Consider the following 14,050-nt stretch of genomic DNA (forward strand, 5'->3'; position numbering starts at 1 on the left):
ACCTCGTGAGAGGCCACGAAGCTCGAGAGACCTTGGTCGTCGAGGAGTGTAACATAATACAAAGAATAGTAGAATCTCGTCGACAGCATTTATCGCTGTGAGTTTGACTAATAAAATATAGGACGAATGTATTTACATTTGTCATATAAAGGCCGCAAATGGTGGGCAAAACTTTAGGAATAGATTCTTAATGCTTAGAGAAGACAAAAAAGTTATATTAATGCAGTGATTTCTCTATATATGTCGCCAAGGCCTGGATGATAAACGTCGCGAAATGTAAACCGAGAAGGTAAACATAACTCGGCTAGGGTATGTCTCCTGGACGATACACGACGCCGGCAAGACCCGCGTTTTGACATATATCGAGAATTCACTGTCCTAACGAATGTTTTGAGAAATTTAATTTCTTTTTTCTCCTTTTTCCATTCGAAAATATTCCTTTATACCTTCTGTCGGTGGCCAAAATTTTCTACGACTTTCATTGTACATTCTAATCATTCATACTCATTCTAATCGTTCATACTCATCCTAATATCTAGTTCGGTACTTCTTAATTATTGATAATTATGATTAATTCATTGATAGTGTCGGTATTCGTATGCCTCATCTGTAAAACAATGTACGATCATCCAAGAAACTAGAAATTGTCTATCAGTTAATCTCTTAACTCTTAACTTAGAAGCCCGAGAATGCTCGGGTATTATACACACTTTTACAAAATAATTATCAAGTTAAGAGGTTAACAAGAACAACCGCAAAATTTTCGGGAGAAAATTAAGGATCGAGTCGGGGACACGAGGTACGGCCAAGGGTTGTTAAATTCAGCCTGATCCAGCATTTCGTATAATTTCCAGGTGTCGGTGTACAAAAGCGACAAAATGGAGGCGCCCTTCCACAGCGAGGTGCAGGCGTAAAAGGGATGAAAGAAGATACATCGGTACACTAAACACGTGAGCACATCTACATCCTCGGATGGGAGGAACAAAGACAGAGAGGAGAACGAGGCAGTCGCAGTGTTTCATTACCAAAGGAAGCGTTTACAACGTAACATTGATTTTTTTTCACCACCGCGTCAACTAGACACCGGTGAGGAACAAATTCGGTTACGAATACTCTGAAGGAATACTCCGAATCGTATTTAACGCTAAATTTTGTAAAATTTCCAGGTGTCGTTCTAGACAACATGGAGGACCGGTTCACAGAGGGGTGCAGGTGCGAGGGATGAAAGAAGACCACGCAAATACACGTAGTAAACACATAAGTATATACGTATACAAGTATAACTATATACATACGTATATATATATATATATATATATATATATATATATATATATATATATATATCTTTAGTTAGGAAAGATAGAGGAAGAGGAAGAGGAGACAGAAATGTGGAAAGGGGTTGACGTCGAAACGAACATTGTGCGCACGCCATAACGTAGCAATAACAGTGTTCCATTATATGTAGGTAGACAGGAGGGTGGGTTGGGAGGTGGGCAGAGGAAGAGAGGAGCCGGGTGTGTGCGGAGGGAGAGAGAAAGAGAGCGAGAGAGGGAGAGAGGAAGAGGGGGGTGGCTGGTGGTGGTGAGATTGCAAAACATGCCTAGATTAATGTTTTCTCATTCCACCGACCGCTTGTACAACGGGTACACCTCCATTCCCCCTCGCTACTGTGATTCGTTCGCCAACCACTACCCTTCCTAAGCCACGTTTCCACCCCAGAATTACGCTAGGCTCTGTCGCGTGACAATGAAAACTAGGAATTGCATTGCGTTTCTACCTTTCCATAACTACCCCCTCGCCGTTCGGCCCTCGCTCCCCTCGAGACACCGCAACTACCACCCATTTTCTTCGTTTTGCCCGACCCCCTCGTTCACCGAGACACCAACCCTCTAACTTCTTTGCTCTTCCTCCTGCCGAACCTCCCTTCCCTCTCAATTATATATTTTTAACGCTACACCTACCAAGAATTAACAGTATCCGGTAAACATTGCCGTATAAAAATGGTAACACTTTAATATAAATGCTTGGACAAAGAAATTGATTGCACTATTTTCCATAAATGAATTTTTATGGTTTCAATAGTATTGTAAAATATGAAACCGGTCGTTTTGACCGTGGTAGGTTTAGCGTTAATAAACTGTAACAATGCACAGTGAACTCAGTGTCCACTTCCGGGTCTTGGTATAATGATCTATCGCGCCCGTTTCATGCAACGAGATAAAGTAAAGTACCATTTTGTGTAGTTTCGTATATTGGTGACGTTGGTGCGCATATTCTGCGCCATTCGTTTCCGGGTATCGGTCAGGATCGTGGTTACGAGGTCCCGCAATTTCGTTGCCGTCGGCGTGGCGAATAGAAATTTTCATTAGGTTTAATGAAAGGTGGTACGCGATGGTGGCGGTATCAGCGGGGGTGGAGATGGTAGGCCGAAAGACGGGGGTATATTTTTCTTTATTTGACATCGGTGAGCACAAGCTGGCAGAAACATTGTTCGAAGGTACGAATAGCGACTAACTTTTCTCTAGAGAGTTTCTCCGACGAATACAAGCTCAGTCTAGGGGGGCGTAATCAATGAATGGACCAGGCGGACAATCCTTCTGTTACAAAAGCCTGACATTTTTCGGCTTTTCAGTGTCATTACCATAATAATGCGAATAAAAGGGAATTCTCGGAGTCCAGACTAGTCTCCTTCACCCCCTCCATCCCTCCAACCTCCAACCCTGCAACCCTCCGACCGCCCCCGTTCACCTTCAGCCCCGTGAAACGATGGGACTGATGAATAGATTTTTTTCCTAGTTTAGCCATGACTCGCTTACCAATCAATATGATAACCAGCCGCAGCTTTCTTCGCGTTTCGACTAAGTTTGAACCCGGTTCTTAAGAAATGCAATTTCCAGAAGAATAAGAATTTTTTCTGGCTCGACCGTGAGAGGCGTACGAATGATTCGTACGTAGAATTATCCTGTAGACTCTTCTCTACATAACGGTATATTTTTGCATAATATTGAAACAAATTTATGCAACTTATCGTTTCGATTGTGAGACACAACGATAGCAGGGCTGTCCCTTAACCCATTTGCATCATAGGGAAATATGAAAAGAGGGCCTTTATCACCAAACTTTTTTTTTTATTATATTTACGTACAAAAATTACTACAAGTAAAAGAACTTCATATTTCAGCATTATAAGAAAAAAATCAGAATTACTGCTTTCATCTCCAACAACACTCTCCATTTATATTTTTTAGGTAACGAATAATGATAGTGACCAACAAAGTTGAGCATATGCATACGGCTCCGGTGATAGTGACCAGGATAATTGAGCGTATATATACGCTCCGGTGACAGTGACCAGGATAATTGAGCATATATATACGCTCCGGTGACAGTGACCAGGAAAATTGAGCGTATATATACGCTAATGATGCAAATGGGTTAAGGGGGCAACCTTGTGCACATGTCCTGTTTTTCAAGAATTTCTTTTGGCAAATGTAATGCGTAGATTGATTTAAAATTTGAGGTATCAATTATTAACGTTATAATGTAAACAAAAATATTTTTCATAAATTTTAATCCTTAATATCAATGGTGCAATGGCGGTTTGAAAATTACATCCTGGAAATGCGCCGTGGAGCGCACAAAAATGATCTGAAACAAAATAATCAAAATGGAATCGTTAGTTTATGCAAATACGCACAACATGAAATTCTCATTTTATTAAAATTTGCAAAATTGCAAAAATGGCGAAGTTTTGAAAAAAAAACGGATTTTCTGTTAATAACAATGTTTTAAATAAAAAATTGAAAAATCGGAGCACGTCATGTTGCGGCCAATTATTTATAGAATATACATACCAAGTTTCATAAAGATCAAGTAATCAGTTTATGAGCTACGTTGCACGGCGTGTGAAATTTTGCGTTTTGAGAAAAATGCGTTTAAAGTTTGAGTAACGTGAAAAACACGTTAGGTGTTTGTAGATCGTGAAAATATCTTAATTCATTTTAACTTACCGCGGTTTTTTGCTAATCTGCCATTTCAGAGCCATAGAACAGATTTTCCTCTTCCTCAAAAAGTCGTATTTCAGCCGTTTTTCTTCTTTTCGAGAAGCACGAGCCTTTCCGACAAGAGCACAACTACGTGAGACGCTCCGCCCAATACAACCGTTCGTTTTATTTTGAAAATACCGTACAAGAACATCTCTGATCACTAGACTGTGAATTTTATACATTTATGACAAAAACGGGTAAGCACAATATAAAGCAGTGGACATATTAAAAAGATTTAACCAGTTAACTGCGTTCGACGTGTATACACGTCAATCCAAAACTCTATTGCGGTGCGGTTAACGTTAATGAATTGTTAAGTTCTTATCGAATAAAAATGTAATTCTTTCTCATTTTGCTGCACTTTTTTCGTAAAATTAATTATTATAAAATTTATAATCCCATGAGGGATTCTTAAAATTAAACTCCGCAGTTAACTGGTTAAGGGCACCAGCGTATTGGTTTTGGCTTAATAAAATAATTAAAAGCAGAAAGAAGTTTTTATTTCGCTCCTGTGTCTTGCAATCAATGCAAATATTTTTTATTTTGCACAAAGATCCGCAGTCTACTGATCACTTTCTAACTTATTTATCGTATTCCCGAGGAAATTTCCTATTGATTTAAACAAAAAAAAAGAAATACTGAAAAATTTCGTTTTACACAAGATTGCCCCCTTAAGGTATAGTTTAAATTTCACGCTGATGGATCCGGTACTTTCTTCGTGGTAAAATGTTGAAGAGCGTAGCAGCTTCGAAAACGAGTTGCAACTCGAAACACCGAGCCACGCACGTTTCAATAATTGATAATTTCGTAAACATTCTAAATTCCAAGTCGAGATTTTGCATAGACGTTCCCGAAGAATCGAATCACAAGATTCCGTAGAAAGAATTGAATATTTTCAGCGAAGAAGGGAAGATATTTCGCGTTGAATAAAATTTCGAAGAGCACGACGGGTAACGGGAGTAGAGTCGCGGAGAAAATGTATGTCTCGTCTAATTACGGGTAAGAATGAAGCGCAGGAAAGAGCAGGAAGGTTGTTTATCGAAACTGAGGAGATATTGAGATATACGTATGCACGCCGTCAGCACAATGTGAATGGCTGCGGCAAAAGAGAGAGAAGGTCTCGGGGGACGTGAATAAGCGTGTCGACTCGATCGTATGAGCCAGTAAATGAATTACCGATAATTAGAGGACGGTTTTACGAAGAATGGGGAAATTGGATGCGCGCCTTTCTGAATCTTTGTTAATCAGTTCCATTTTGCAAAGCATCACTGCCGCAGTTCCCTCGACGACTGAATCGAGAATTCCAGGGCCGCCATTGCCAACAGAATTTCTTCCCGCCGTCGCCGTCCTTCTCTGCAACGCTGTTACACGTTCGCTAAATAATTCTGTAATCTTTTTCACGTCGATCGATAACCTCGTTTTAAATCAGGGATCGATGACATGATCGAATCGAACGTTCGCCATCTTCCCGGGCAATCTGCCATTTTGTAGATCCATTGTGCACCGTACAATTTTCGCATCCTCTTTCGGCAATCTCGAAATAATTTAACAAACTATCTAATTCTTTATGAAAAATATCGAGCGAGCCTTAGTTGATACAAGAAATATTTAAACATTGAAATATTTCAACGAAAACACAGAAGGTTATTTAAGGAAATTCAGTCTCTACACACAGCATCTTTTGAAACGTATATCTACAATTCTCCGCGCAGCACACGATTAAGATTTTTCAGTCTTAATTAACTGTAAACTGGTAATTTTACCGAGTAGAATAATTTCAAATATTTCGAGCGAGACTGGCCGAGTTTAAAAGAGAGAACGAAGAGGATTTTTTGAATTTGTGACAGCGAATCAGAAGTAAATCGTTGGAGTGACAGTTGTCGGCGAAGCAGGGGTGGATAAAAATGCAGGAGAAATTAATTAGCGGCGTGGGACGTTAATTAAACGGATAAAAACCCATTGGCGAAATAATTTTAGTTTATCGCGAGATTGCGGCCCTGGAGAGTAGATCTAGCTCGGTCCGCATCCGCAGAAGGGTGGTTTTAATTACCCCTTCCATTACTGCAAAACCAACCCCGTTAGTGGATTCATTTAGTCACATTACCAGACCTCCCATTCCTCTCCCCAGCAATCCCCCTCTTTCTCCTTTCTGTCTTTCTCCCTTCTGTCTTTCTCCTTTCTCCTTCTCGGGCTCTTTCGCTCTTTCTCTTTCATTCATTCACCGAGCGGTTGCTGCATGTTTCAAACCAATATTCTGCTTCTCTTTTCGACTTCTTAATACAACTTTCTGTCTTCGTATGCGTTCGCTGCTCCACTCGATGCAACCTGCCCACTTCTCTCTCACTCTCTTTCTCTCTCTCTCTCTCTCTCTCTAGCTCGCTCTCTTTATCTCCCACTCCCTTGATTTTATTACTTATCACTGTTATTACCGCAGATTCTAGGTTATACAATTTTCTACCACGATATTGGACCTCTTAATTAAAAGACGTCTTTTTTTCTTCGAAAACAATATATTAGGTTGTCCGGAAAATTCTTTTCGTTTCTCTAACCTCTTAACTTAAACGCCCGAGAATACTCGGGTATTATAATATTACATAATACACACTTTTACAAAATAATTGTTACGTTAAGAGGTTAATAGGTGTTGAGTATAAAATATTTTGCGTTCTGTGTACCATTCTTGAATAACATATGATCCATTCTGTTTTACCACCTTTTGCCACCTCTACGGAAGCCTGGTAATGCCACTTTTCCAAAATTCGCTTTTTCGAGGCCGTTCTTTATCTCATTAACTGATGTGAATTTTCTATTGCGAAGAAAGTTTTTTAAGGAGAGGAACAAATAGTACAGTCTTTACTCGATATATGTCGCAAATATCTAGCCGATAAAAGTCCCAGAACTATTCCCACTGCCGCGGGTCATACCCGAAAAAACTCGAGTGGCCTCCGTCGCGGAAGAGTGACAGTCAATTCGGGATATAGGTCGCTGAGGCTTGCAAGATAAAGGTCGCGGAATTATCCCCACTACCGCGGGGTATACCCCGTGAGGGACCAAAAAGCTCGAATGGAGCTCTACACTCGAGGAGTGTAAACATAACACGGTCGAATATGTCGGTGTGAGACCAGGCGACCACTACTGAACCAATAACAAAACTTCTTTATTTTTCGTTATTTTTTATGGGACTTTTATAAACATATTCGTGACATTTTTCTAACGAAAATCATACCAAATATGATACAATTCCGATGATATTTACGAATCAACGAACGCGAAAAGAACTTTCCGAACAACCTAACATTAGGGAGACCGGAAAGTAATGTCGTTTTTCTGGAAATCAATATTTGACTAATAATAACAGCCTGTAAACTTTGCACTCAATTTGCGATCCATCTGTCTTCGAATTTGACTAGGAATTTTTTGACAAATTTTGGTGCTAAATTCACATAAAATTGGGCAGCTCTTTTGATCACAAAGTGTGATACAAACATTGCACAAAATTTGCTCTAACTGGATAATGTGTACAATCAGAAAAACGTCCTCGGTACACGCATTCAAAAATTACCGAACTTATTGAACGTATTAGTCATGCTAGCGAATGCCATAGAGAGTGCCGTCCTCCGTGTACATCACGCTTCGCGCACTACCCAGTGAACAATTTGCTATGAATTTGCCACCAAAATTTGTCTACAAATTCCGGTCCATCTGTTTCCGTATTAGGCTCGGTATTTCAGTGCAAAGTTTGCAGCCAAAATTCCATGCCAAATCCACAGCAAATCGAAGCCAAACCTTGACTTCGTTATAGAGGGCAGGTCGGGCACGCTATGAGTGAGCCTAACCTTGTTCCAAAAGTAAACCTTGCTTGTAGGAGGGAAAACGGAATTAAATTATTGAAAATATATGAAACTTAAAATTACATAATATAGAAGCTTATATAAAATTCTATTTTTCCTCCTGCAGCACTCCGATTTTTCCGGATATGTATTCGTAGCAAGGACTTAGTGCGACCGACCTGCCCCCTATAACGAAGCCAAGGTTTGGCCCCAATTTCGCATGGAATTTTGCCTGCAAACTTTCCACTCAATTTGCGATCCATCTGTCTCCGATTTTGACTAGGAATTTGTCGACAAATTTTGGTGCCAAATTCATACAGAATTGGGACCAAATTCTGCTCCAAGCAGGGTTTGGTACCAAATAGACAAGCCTTTTGCTCGCAAAGTGCGGTGCAAACATTGCGCAAAATTTGCTCGAAACAGTATTTGGCTAACTGGGATATGATCGACACGCTAATTTACACTTTAATACATTTCCTGCTTCAGAGAATCCGAACGAGATTTCCCGCGGTATAAATGAATGATAAACCGCTGATCGCGAAGCCTTGGGAAAAGCATATTTCCGGAATGGCGGATCTTGAGACACGACGCGGCCATCGGGAGACCCCGGCGCGGCGGTTGCATTCAGAAGTTGTTCGAACGTATTCAGAAGTGGTCGGCAAAGTGAATAAGCGGAAATGCATTGGTTAATAGGGACAAGCAACTGTGCTCTTTTCGCAGGAAATACATAAAGTAGATTGCAGAATATCGGACTAAGAGAGAGAAAGAGAGAGAGAGAGAGGTGGATACGGAAGGATCTAACTAGAGGAGGGAGGGGAGTAGAGAGGGAGAGAGAGAGACAGAGAGTAGAAGATGAAAAGCGAAGCTATTGAAATAATGAGGACAAAGGAGGAGGAATCCGTGTTCGGTAGATCCCGTGGCTAGGTGGATCTGTGGATCAGTGGATCGGCGGATCACTGGATCTGGGAAACAGGATAGAAACGGAGGAGAGGAAATGAGAGAGAGAGAGAGAGAGAGAGAGAGAGAGCGAGAGAGAGTTTCCGGAAGGAACAAGGAAATTCGTGTGTTTCGAGAACTTGTAACCGTGCTCCCGAAGTTGCTCGGAGGCCGAGTAATTAACGATATTTCAGGGGTAATTAAACGCATCCAATCTAGCTGAAGGGTTGGCTGGTAAAGGCCTTCGGCTTCAGAAGTTCGAAGATGGTACTGCTCCCGAGGAAACCGCATTTTCTATGCACCCTTTACCCTCCAAGAAACCGCTCTGTTACCGGCCATCCCTCCTATCTTGCTCTCCTCATCTTTGTCTTCTCCTTTCCACCTAATTCCTTCTCTCCTATCCACGCATCTCTCTCTCTCTCTCTCTCTCTCTCTCTCTCTCTCTCTCTCTATGTGTGTGTGTCTCTCTCTGTGCTCCCGCCCCGATACGTGTCGCTCTACTCAATGGCTATCGAGCACATTCCCGATACGATCGTCGTTTAATTTAACTCTCGTTTCACTCTTCCACTGCAGCCTGCATGCAGCTCTCGCTGTATCCGCATCCGAGCGGATTGATAACGCTCGAAATTCGAAAACTCGGCGACCTCGAAATACATTTATTTTGATAGATTGGTGGTCAATTAGGACCGCGGATTCGATGCCTCTCGCGATCGGGAAGAAACATTTACCGAACAAAGACCGTCACCGTACAATAGGGACGTCGTCGACAAGTTTTTCCTTTTTTTAATACAGTGACGACCACGCTTTCCATCGGTACCGCGAGCATAGTAATTTTCTGTGATTCTTTATGATTGATTCCCGTGGCCCAGCGGCGAAATCAATCGAATAGAATAGGGAGGAATAGATCGAGATGGAAAGGCGGAATGCGTTATGGCGTACGTGGACTATTAAGGGCACGTGACCGAGTTTGCGCTATACTCGAAAAGGACAATGCTTGAGAACCCTTCGGAGGCGTGTATACTCGTGCAGCCAACGCTATAGCTGAACGCTCGTTCATTTCCTCTGTTCCACACGCGCGAATTAAAGTGCAAAGTTTGCGATCTTTTTACCGTTCACCGTGAACCTCGTTTTTCAATCGGCGACAAAACACAATTTTCCTTTTTTTTTCAACCAATAAAACAACGTCACGCTATACTGCATTTCCCTGACTCTTTTTCCGAATTGAAACCTGTCGGACTTTGACGAACGATGGTCGATTATTTTGAATAAATTGATCAGAAAATCTTTTTGAGATTTTGCGTGAACCTGGAAAAGAAAGATATTTGCAAAGAAAAATTAAAAAAAATGTTTACCTTAATTGCATCGAACTCGACTGATTGTGAGATAAGAATTTATTCGAATTTTTTTTATACTATACTTCATGCGTAAAATAACTAATGGTAGAAGAGAAAATTCGAGCCGTTTATTTTGAAACTGGCCTAAGTCCACTTATACTTAAATTGAGATATTTAAGGGTTTGTGTTTCAACAAAATTAAAAATATACGTATAGGGTACCAATGTGTCATACTGCTTAAGTGTATCTAAAAGAGTTAAATTTACAGTTTCTATTAAAATAATAGCAATTACTAAGTGAACAATATGTGTTTTCTTACCAAAAATGCAGTTAAACCACTTTCAAAGTTAACAACCAGATTCGTTATAAAATTTGAAAGAGCCCAAGTCCACTCGACATAGTTTAAAATGCTTCAAATTGAAAAAACAATACTCAATTTACCTTATATATCTTTACAACATTTCAAAAACACAATTTATGCAATTCAGGACATTTTCTAACTACATAAATTACATAACAATTTACTGCTTATCTACATTTTGTGTATGCGGGAAGGATTTGAAGAAGTCATGGTACTCCGGTGGTATATATCGTAGTAAGTCCATCATGTCCTTGTATTTCGCTTTTGCAGTTCGTCTTATATTTTTATAAAGTCGTGTCAATACAATATTTTCGAACTTTCTTCGTCTACCCCGACGTGGTAATAAATCCAGGATTTTCAACTTTGCATTCTCATCCATTGATATCTTATAGAAAATTTTATATGGTTCATCTCTCAAGAAACACATCCAGCATATTTTTAACCAATTTATTGTTTCTCCGTTAGAATTCTTTACCCTTTTAAAAATTGCGACCACCAAAAATTTTATTGATATGAAATCCTCTCGTTTCGTTTCATTTAGAATAAAGTTATTACCTTTCCGGCACTTTTTGATAATGTCCTTCAGACATATGGATTGGACTTAGGCCACTTTCAAAGTGATGGTTATAATTATTGAACTAACTGCGAAAACTTATGCGTCCAAAATTATCGTATATACTCCGAATATACTTCACCGCAAATGTTGTTTATGACAGCTAACTTGAAGTTGTACTCGTAATTACGGGCAACAAAAAATAATTGACAAATGGACTTAGGCCACTTTCAAAATAAACGACTCGTTGATCCTTGATTGGAATTGTTTTTCGCTTTATAATTGCTTCGAAATGCAGGAAAGATGATTGTCAAACAATATTTCAGTATTTCAAGGCGAAATAACAATGTTATTCGGGAGCTGGTCAGACTGTTATTCGACACTCGACAGGCACAAAGGAACGATTCTTGGGCAACGCGTAAATGATAACTGGTGGCGTGCTCTGAGACGGCTGTTAAACGTTAACGAGACCGTAAATAGAACAACACAATGTAGACAGGCTTGATTAAAATATTAATTGAGGTGGAAATAATGATTCGTTGCGGCTCGGTGACTGCGGAGCAGCCCCCCTCCCCCCTACTCTCTGTGTCTACTTCGCATCTTTGATTTTTTAATATAAGCCACTGAATAGATTTTCAGTCCTGATCAATCTAACCAGTGTTTCGTGATCCTTGATTACGGAACCGATGTTTGTTCGTTCGGTCATTCACAATAGGTTATTGTATATTCCACGCAAATATTCCACTCGCGGAAATACCAATACAACTAGGCACACACGGTGTTCCTCTAACAACGAAATACACGAAACGAAAATATATTTTCCTTTACAAAAATGATAATACGTCGAAAACGAAATGGTAACATTTTAAAATTTTTCTCCCTTACATTCGAAGGGTTAAATATTTTTAACGAATAATAAGACAAGATATATTTTCCTTTACAAAAATTATAATATGTCGAAGATGAAATGGTAACATTTTTTAATTTTTCTCCTTTGCATTCGAAGGGTCAAATATTTTTAACAAATAATAAAACGAAGATATATTTTCCTTTATAAAAATTATAATACGTCAAAGATGAAATGGTGACATTTTTAAATTCTTCTCTTTTACATTCGATGAGTTAAATATTTCTAACAAATAATAAAACGAAAATATATTCTCTTTTATAAAAATTACAATGAATCGAAGATGAAATGGTAACATTTTAAAATTCTTCTCCTTTGCACCCGAAGGGTTAAATATTTGTAACAAATAATCAAATCCACGAGACCCGCGCACGCGGTTTGGACGACAAAAGCAGTTGATTAATTCGCGAATGAAAAAAAAAAACGAGTGAACACGGGGAACATAATGGAAATTAAAACGCGTACAAAGGAACGCGCGCGCGAAAAAAAAACAAAAAAAAAGGGAAGAAGCCTCGCAGATCGCATCAGATTCTCGATTACGGTCCGAAAATACGAAATAATAAAGCGTCGGAGAGGCATGGGCGCGCAATGATGCGCCCCGTAAGTCAGCAGAGCATGTGCAGCGTATGCGATTAGTTTTCATAAAAGGTGATTTTAATGGAAGCCCAACTGTTCCCCTGAGTTTTCAACAGCCCCCATGTCAATGACTCCCTTTTTCAATTGTTTACCCTGCGCCACCAACCCCTCTATTCACTCCACAATAGCTTATAGATTACATCAGGAGATTACTATTCAAATTCTGTTTTCGTTCGGTGCTTTTATGCGACCCCGGGTTAAAAATGGGACGCCGCCGCTGCAATTAATCGTTGTCCGATCCATTAAAAAAAAGTCAATCCAATTTCAACCCTGCGCACAATGGTATCGCGACAAAACGACAGGTTTACCATTTCATTCTTTGTCTCGTTCTTCCACTCGAAAACGCATACGCCGCGCGCCGATCGGAAAATTTCATTTGCATGTGCGACGGTCTTTTTAACGCGTCGAACGTCCCATGTTGCACCGAAGCTTTTTCACCCATTCACTGCCAGACAAATTTAGAGCGTCTTGCTCTGGGCGACAAGACCTGATTTTAAAGAAAACATGGAATTTCACAAAATCTAATAATATTTAGGTGCAGATATAGCACTAAAATGGCGTTTACAGACATTTGAAAATGGAAGAAACACTGCGAGATTTCTCGTAATTGGCAGCGAATGGGTTAAGGGGGGAACCTTGTGTAAATGGCCTGTTTTTCAAGAATTATTTTTTTAAATGTAATGCGTAGATTGATTTAGAATTTGTGGTGTCGTTTATTAACGTCATAATGTTAACAAGAATATTTTTTATAAATTTTAATCGTTAATATCAATCGTGCAATGGCGGCTTGAAAATGGCAACCTGGAAATGCGCCTTGCAGCGCACAAAAATGATCTGAAACAAAAAAATCAAAATGGAATCGTTAGTTTATGCAAATACGCACAACATGACATTCACCTTTTATTAAAATTTGCAAAATTGCAAAAATGGCGAAGTTTTGAAAAAAAACGGATTTTCTGTTAATAACAATGTTTTAAATAAAAAATTGAAAAATCGGAGCTCGTCGTATTGCGGCCAATTATTTATAGAATACATATACCAAGTTTCATAAAGATCGAGTAATCAGTTTTTGAGCTACGTTGCACGACATGCAAAATTTTGCGTTTCGCGAAAAAAGCGTTTAAAGTTTGAGCACCGTGAAAAACACGTTAGGTGTTTGTAGATCGTGAAAAAATCTTAATTCATTTTAACTTACCGCGGTTTTTTGCTAATCTGCGATTTCAGAGCCATAGAACAGATCTTCCTCTTCCTCAAAAAGTCGTATTTCAGCCGTTTTTTCTTCTTTTCGAGAAGCACGAGCCTTTCCGACAAGAGCCCAACTACGTGAGACGCTCCGCCCAATACAACCATTCGCTTTATTTTGAAAATAACGTACAAGAATATCTCTGATCACTAGGCTCTGAATTTTATGCATTTATGACAAAAATGGATAAGTACAATTTAA

General features: G+C 39.6%; 1 protein-coding gene across 1 annotated transcript in view; it reads right to left on the bottom strand.

Moving 5' to 3' along the window:
• Window positions 1-14,050, bottom strand: part of LOC143360130 (uncharacterized) — a 131,218-nt gene that overhangs the window by 58,487 nt on the left and 58,681 nt on the right. The window lies entirely within an intron of this gene.

This window comes from Halictus rubicundus, chromosome 13 (assembly GCF_050948215.1).
Source record: "Halictus rubicundus isolate RS-2024b chromosome 13, iyHalRubi1_principal, whole genome shotgun sequence".
Classification (NCBI taxonomy): Eukaryota; Metazoa; Arthropoda; class Insecta; order Hymenoptera; family Halictidae; genus Halictus; species Halictus rubicundus.